At 39.0% G+C, this 6,554-nt stretch overlaps 1 long non-coding RNA gene across 1 annotated transcript; it reads right to left on the bottom strand.

The window, feature by feature from the left end:
- Positions 1-352: 352 nt before the first annotated feature.
- Positions 353-2,836, bottom strand: LOC307259382. Its single transcript, XR_013845154.1, has 3 exons — positions 2,452-2,836; positions 2,029-2,094; positions 353-1,512 (listed from the first exon to the last, which is right to left on the bottom strand). It is a non-coding gene; the product is annotated as an uncharacterized lncRNA (long non-coding RNA).
- Between the last annotated feature and the right edge of the window lie 3,718 nt (positions 2,837-6,554).

The following is a 6,554-nucleotide window of genomic DNA, read 5'->3' as shown; positions in this document are numbered from 1 at the left end:
AATACAATTTTCTATTTTACTAGGTGACAATGCAACACCCAGCACCGAGCCATGGATGTGGATGTGCCAAACTCACTGAGATGCTGTGACCCAGTGGGAGGAGGACTGGACCCTTTGTGACCATAGTTACAGTTCATGTTTCCCCCAAGAAATGTACAGTTAAATGTCAATTGGTTTACTTATTACAAGACACATGCAAAATGTACAGTAACATTTTAAATTTGTACTTATTACAAAAGACATGCAAAATGTACAGTAAAGTGCCACAAAGTTTATTAAAAACATACTTATTTCAACAGCATTCAACAAAGAAATATTTTGTTTTAATTCCTCAAATGTATTATATTAATTAAGCAATTTTGGAAGCAGCTTTTGTGAAAACAAACAATTGTTAACATACTACCGGAAACTTTTTCTTCTTTGAAATACATTTTAACTACATTAACAGAATGTTTAACATTAGGGCAAGATGGGAGAAATGAACAGCTGTTTTAGATCTAGTTTTTACAAAGCTGCTTGTATTTCATATAGTGACAACCTGCCTGCCTGAATTTCATTTGCAATACGAGGTAGCATATATTTAAAATAGAAAGCCTTTAGACTTGGCACAATTTCTGTACAGACATTTGCATCATTAGCTACACCCAGCAATATTGCTGCTGGGATGGGGTTACACCAACTGGAAATTGAAAATATGTCTTGTTGGTAAACTCTCCTCCCGTCACGTTAAGACGCCACTGCTCTGCTTCTTTCAGTTTAATTGTTTTTCTAAGTATTGATAACACTCTCCTTATACTTTGTGAAAACCAGCTGAGGCCAGACACTCTGTTCCTCACGTAAGGCAACCGATTACAGTACCCGCTGAACTGTAATCGGTTTCCTTACGTGAGGGACAGAGCGTCTGGCCAATTGCAATTAAAAAAAAATCTAAAATCCACACAGCAACTTCTTTACACATTTTAATGTACAACATTTTGCACAATCACCTGAAAGAAGAGTGACTGTCGTAACAACAAACACGGACCAGTGGGTTTTCCCAGGAAATGTGTCCCTGCCCTTATTGGCAGTGAGTAAAGGGAGAACTGCCTCATGGGAGGATCTCGCTGTCTCTCAATCCACAGCTGAGTTCAAAGCTTTTCTTAGACTGAAAGTAAGTTTTACTTTGTTAGCCTCAGAAATGTAGTGGTCTCAAAAGTAAAATGTATGTCTTAGAAAAATAGTGAAGTGAAAGTCATAAGTTTCCAAAAAAGCAGATACTCAAGTATAGTACAGACATTCAAAAAGTTGGAACTCAATAATTTAACTTATTTACTGTCCACCACTTCATGTAATAGTCATGCGGCCCATGTGATTGTGATTTTAATGCCCCCCATGTTCACATCTGAGATCTTATTACTGAAGTGGTCTTCCTGAGACGTCAGAGGATTTCTCCAAGGCTGGACACTTGGAACAGTACTCAGTGTTCATCACTCCATCAGGGCTTCCCGACAGCCATGGCTCCTCTGCTGACCACTGTGCAAAAAGAAGAAAGAAAAAATATATTTTTTGTCAAGCAGCAATCGAGTGGTTGAATCAATATACATGTAGGCCTACAGCAGTTCTAAATATTTCTGATTAATGATGGCAGACATCTGAATATTATAATAAACAACTTACTTTGAATCAAAGTGTTATTATTAGACTTGTACTTTCTGTGACATAGAAGTAGACTGAATATCACAGATTATCCTGAATAAGTCTCAGAACTGATATTAAAATGTGTTGATTATGTAAGATTTAGTCAATCTTATTTCATTCCAAATAATTTTGTGGAAAAGAGTTGCATTAAACTGTGTAAATGTAAAACACGACTCCATGCACAGAGATGGCAGTACATCTCATTTAATAGTTGCTTGCACAGTGTTCCACTTAAACGGAGCGAGCAACTACTAAACATGGTGTATTGCCAATGCCATAATGTCTTTGTGTATGGAGTCATTTCAAATGGGATATATTTTGTTTTTATGTAGAGAAGATGTACACACTTACCTCAAATCCATTTACGTACATACTTTCTTCCTCTGCCAGATTCTGCCGATTCTTATTCTCGTTGTGCTGTGATACACGAAAAAGCATGTTAGCAAGTTAAATTTGATTAGGTTTAAATAGAAGTGGTATTGATTGTATAAGTAATCGCAAAGTTTTAGTGTTGTCAGAGGCTATTTTAACTAAAGTAGCTGCAAACATTTATTATGCTACTTCACATGAGTCGATATTTTTCATGTTATTTCTATTTTCTGGTTAGACAAAACATAGAAAACTGATCATTTGAACTTAATTTAATCACATAATTGTATATTGGGAAAGATTATCAGATGATATAATTTGAGATTACACTTTAGAATAGAGAAATATGCCCTTGTATGATTGACAATCATTGTAGGTTTAAAACAAAAAAACATATTGTCTTACCTTCCTCAATTGAAGCTGCTTTACTTGGAGTAGCCTAGTACAGCCCGCTTTACCCCTCTGAAGGTACTGACTCAGTGCTCTTGACATTTTTCACCATGGCTCCATCTTCTCCAAGGGACAGCTAAATATGACCGTAATCTAGCCACTTTCTCATGTCATCCTCGTTGCGGGCGTCTGACTGCCGCATCGTAATAAGAGGATGCGACCACGGTGTGTGTAGATGTTAGCGATGTAAGCTAGTTTATCGAAAACAAACTACTAAATGACAAATGGCTTAGTACTTAACTTACTAAACGTACTACTTTTACGTTTAGAACCTTTCTGTAAACAAATATTTCTTCCCTACGATTCAATTGTGCTTCATTGTTTGCCGCTGTTTACATTATTTCGCGGCTCTGCAGCGCTGAACCGGAAGTCGCATGATAAACTCGCTAGAATCGGAAGTGGAAAACGGGGCGTTCCAAAATAAGGTGAATATAGCCTATAGTATATGGTATACCCGGAATAAAATGAATTGGCATTATACGCAGCTATGCTTTGCTCTTTCGAATAACAGGATATAGTCATATGGCTCTGTTTGGTTTGGCTTATTTTCTTTATCTTTTATTTTTAGTAACATAGCCTATTCTATTTACGAACCGTGACTCATATTTAAAGTGTAACTGCACCCTTTTACTTGTTTTTTGAGATATAAGCTGAATTAAATCACTATGTTGTTAAGGAACACATATATGCTGGTGTTAATATTGAAAAAAATTGCAATATGTTAAATATCGGCAATTCAAGAAATGTTTTGTATTGTAAATCATTTTAGAACTTTACTAAGATTTGAAAAAAACGTTTTCCTTCGGATTCGAAAAATGACGTACATGGGACTTTTTTGACCCCATGTACGTCATCACGTCGCAGCAAAGCCAGGCACGCTCTTCACAGGTCCATGGCTGGTCCATAAGCGTCTACTGTTATACTGTCCCTCCAAGGATGTTATTTCGGGGGTTAACACCCTTCACTTCTACCGACAGTGTGTCTGCAATATCTCGCTTGCGCGAACACACACACAGACAAGGACTCGTTCATTGTTTCACTTTATTGACACACGCTACCGCTCGCTCTCCTCGCTCACACACACACACACTGCCGCTCGTTCACTTGCGCTACTCGGTCTCCTAACACTACGATAGAAAAACCCGCCAACAATTTAGAATAAGAAAAGTCCTCCACCTCAGACGACCCATCTGTGTGGCATATGAGCTCACTGTGTAGCGACAGTGCCGTTAGACTTTGTGTCACTCGATATTTCAATGAAGTCATGTCATTCAGATCTTCCTGAGTGACAGCTAGCAGCTAGCCCCCTCCTTCACAGACACCGCGCGGCCCCCTCCCTCCCGAAAGTCGACCGGCTGATGTCGGAATGTTTAAAAACAAAGGTTCTCAAACGGAATTCAGAATCCATGGTCTGAAAGCATTTTTCAAAATCGTGCAGTAGCTCAAACAGGGGGTGCAGTTACCCTTTAAGTTGCATAAAAAACGAGAACTACGCGACCATTGGCCGCGGAACAACTTTTTACTGGATAGTCTACTGGGCCTGGGGGCAATGCCATTGGGAGAGAGGAGGACAGACGGTCCGCCCACTGACCCACTCTACAGCAAGCTAGACATTCTGAAACAAAAAGCACACATAATTAATAAGACAACCCAATACGTTTTGAGTTTTTGCAGGTATGACTAATTCTATCCTTGCTGATAAAGTAAAAGCCTATGCCTATTTTAAAGACACTGACTCCTGCTGTCAATTCCTAAAAAAGTTAAATCTTCCTACACTACAAAATGGGTAGCGGTAACTGTCATCTGTTTCTAAACAGAATAAACTCCTAAAGTAGGCAAAAGGCGGCACAGATAGGCCTACAGTTAGGCTATACAGCCTGCAACAGTGTAACCTACACATCACCAGAACTTCTCTTCTGTTTTGAGGTTCTTGGCCTGGGTTATTGGTCTCTCAGATATTGTTTTCTAAATTCCCCAAAGTCCTCTACCTTCCTCTTTCAACCCAACATGTTAAAAATGGGATTTGACAAAATAATTGGACTGTGTTTCACATGCATAACTCTTGGACCATGTGCTTCTACTATATTCTGACTAATAAATAAATACATATTTGACATATTGTGTGTTTTTTTGTGAGATAATGTGACAGTCTAGTGTCATATAATGTCAGTGTATTTTGGGTCCTCTGACCCTATAGGTCCGTGCTCGGACCTAACATCAACATGTGGTGGAATATGGCCCTCTAGTGACCAACCCTTTAACTACAAGCATGCTTTGGAAGTAGCTGATGTGCATCAAATTGGATAAACGCTTACACGAGAAAATACAAATACAACATGTAAACCCTTGTGAACTCAAGTGTCAATTTTTCTTTTTGGTAAAAAAAAAATCTTATTTAAAACATCCATGCATTTAACAACCCTGAAAATGCTGGTGTCTATTCCTGAAAAGGTTGAATAGTGTATGAAATATTACAGCCACAACAGCTGATGATGTGGGACAGTAATTTCCTCTGTATGGTGAATATATAGGCCTACCACAGACAGGACAGGCGGGGATGAAGTTATGGAAGAGTGCCAAAAGGCTCGGACACAAAACTGTCTGTATGTGGTGCGCTCAGTGACTCAGTGGTTATATCACAGAGACAGGCAGTAGGCCTACATTGAGTCTACAAAAGTTCACAGAGTAGAAATTCAGAACAATAAGATCTGCTGCCATATATTACAAATAAGTTACACTGTACTATACAGTCAGATTTTGGCATTACAGCTATTCAGCTTCAATTGTTCAGTGTAGAAATTAAACAAGAACAACAGCAAAATACAAATATCTTACTGCCACAATATTAAAGAAATAAGAGCCATGATGACGCCAGAGCAGATTCACTTTCTGCTCACACCACTAGATAGATGTGTGACCGACAATTGTCCCGTTTAGTGTTAATTATTAATATTTATGCCACTTCCCCTACACCAACTTGTTCAAAATAGATTGCGACTCCATGTAATTATTCTCCATCTAGTGTCATCTGTGCCACTAAGAAATGAAAAAGCAGTATGGCAAAGTAGTACAGTTCCGGGAGCAAGGGAGGTAGCGGGGGGGTCTTGTGAAAGGAATGTGGGTTATACTCACCACCAGGCAGTTTTCCAGGGTCGTCTCACATTTCAAGACATCGGATACAATGAGAAGGGAGAGAGAAAAAGGTTGGCGCAGCAATGTTGATGATTTTGGGTGTATAGGCTGGTCACCTTTCCTGTGGGGTAATCCTCCTCAATCTGTCCCTAAGCCCCCCGCGAAGACCACAGTAACCTCAGCATAATACTTTCACTTTCCTACTGGTGGTGTGGTGAGGGACAGGGGACAAAGGACTACATGCATAAATGGAGAAAACAGATGCATACCCGCATACCTCCCCACCCCTCTTTAAAAACTGCACGCTGACCTTATGTTTACACCCTTCTTGTTTACAGGACCAGGTGTGTGTGCGTGTGTGTGTGGGAGGGGGGAGAGAAAGAGAGAGACAAATATTTTTTATATTAAATATTTTTTTACTAGACAATAAAAGCAACTCTGACCAAAACAGAATAAATTATGCCCATTAATAATGATGTATTAATTAATAAAAAAATATAACCAGTGTGTCTTTGTAGCATTTAGGTCTACATTTAAAAAATCAAATGCTGGATGTTTTGGCCACCCTAAGACCTATGCGTTTTTTTCATGCACAGTCATTATTGGGGCAGAAAGTGCTATTTCTATGAAAACCATTTAGAAAGACAGCAACATTTTTATTAGTGCCACTTCTGTTTTTGACATTTCTGGCTGTGAGGTGGATTCCTAACTCTACTCACTTTAATTACACAAGAAATAAGGGCTTCTTGTACAGCGTAAAGCAACAACTGAGTCAGTCCAGAACAGCAGTTTGTATTATAGAAAAACACTTGGAGTTGTCCTCCCAAGTATGCACAGGTTTTAAAAAGATAAAGGAGAATGTCAGTCCCCAACCTGGTCTGTGTGTGTCACAGAGAATAACCATTGATCCATACACTTTAATCAAC

The sequence above is a fragment of the Ammodytes marinus genome, assembly GCF_949987685.1.
Source record: "Ammodytes marinus genome assembly, chromosome: 13".
Classification (NCBI taxonomy): domain Eukaryota; kingdom Metazoa; phylum Chordata; class Actinopteri; order Uranoscopiformes; family Ammodytidae; genus Ammodytes; species Ammodytes marinus.
Note: the sequence above shows the minus strand (reverse complement) of the source record. Positions and strands in the feature narration are given on the sequence as shown.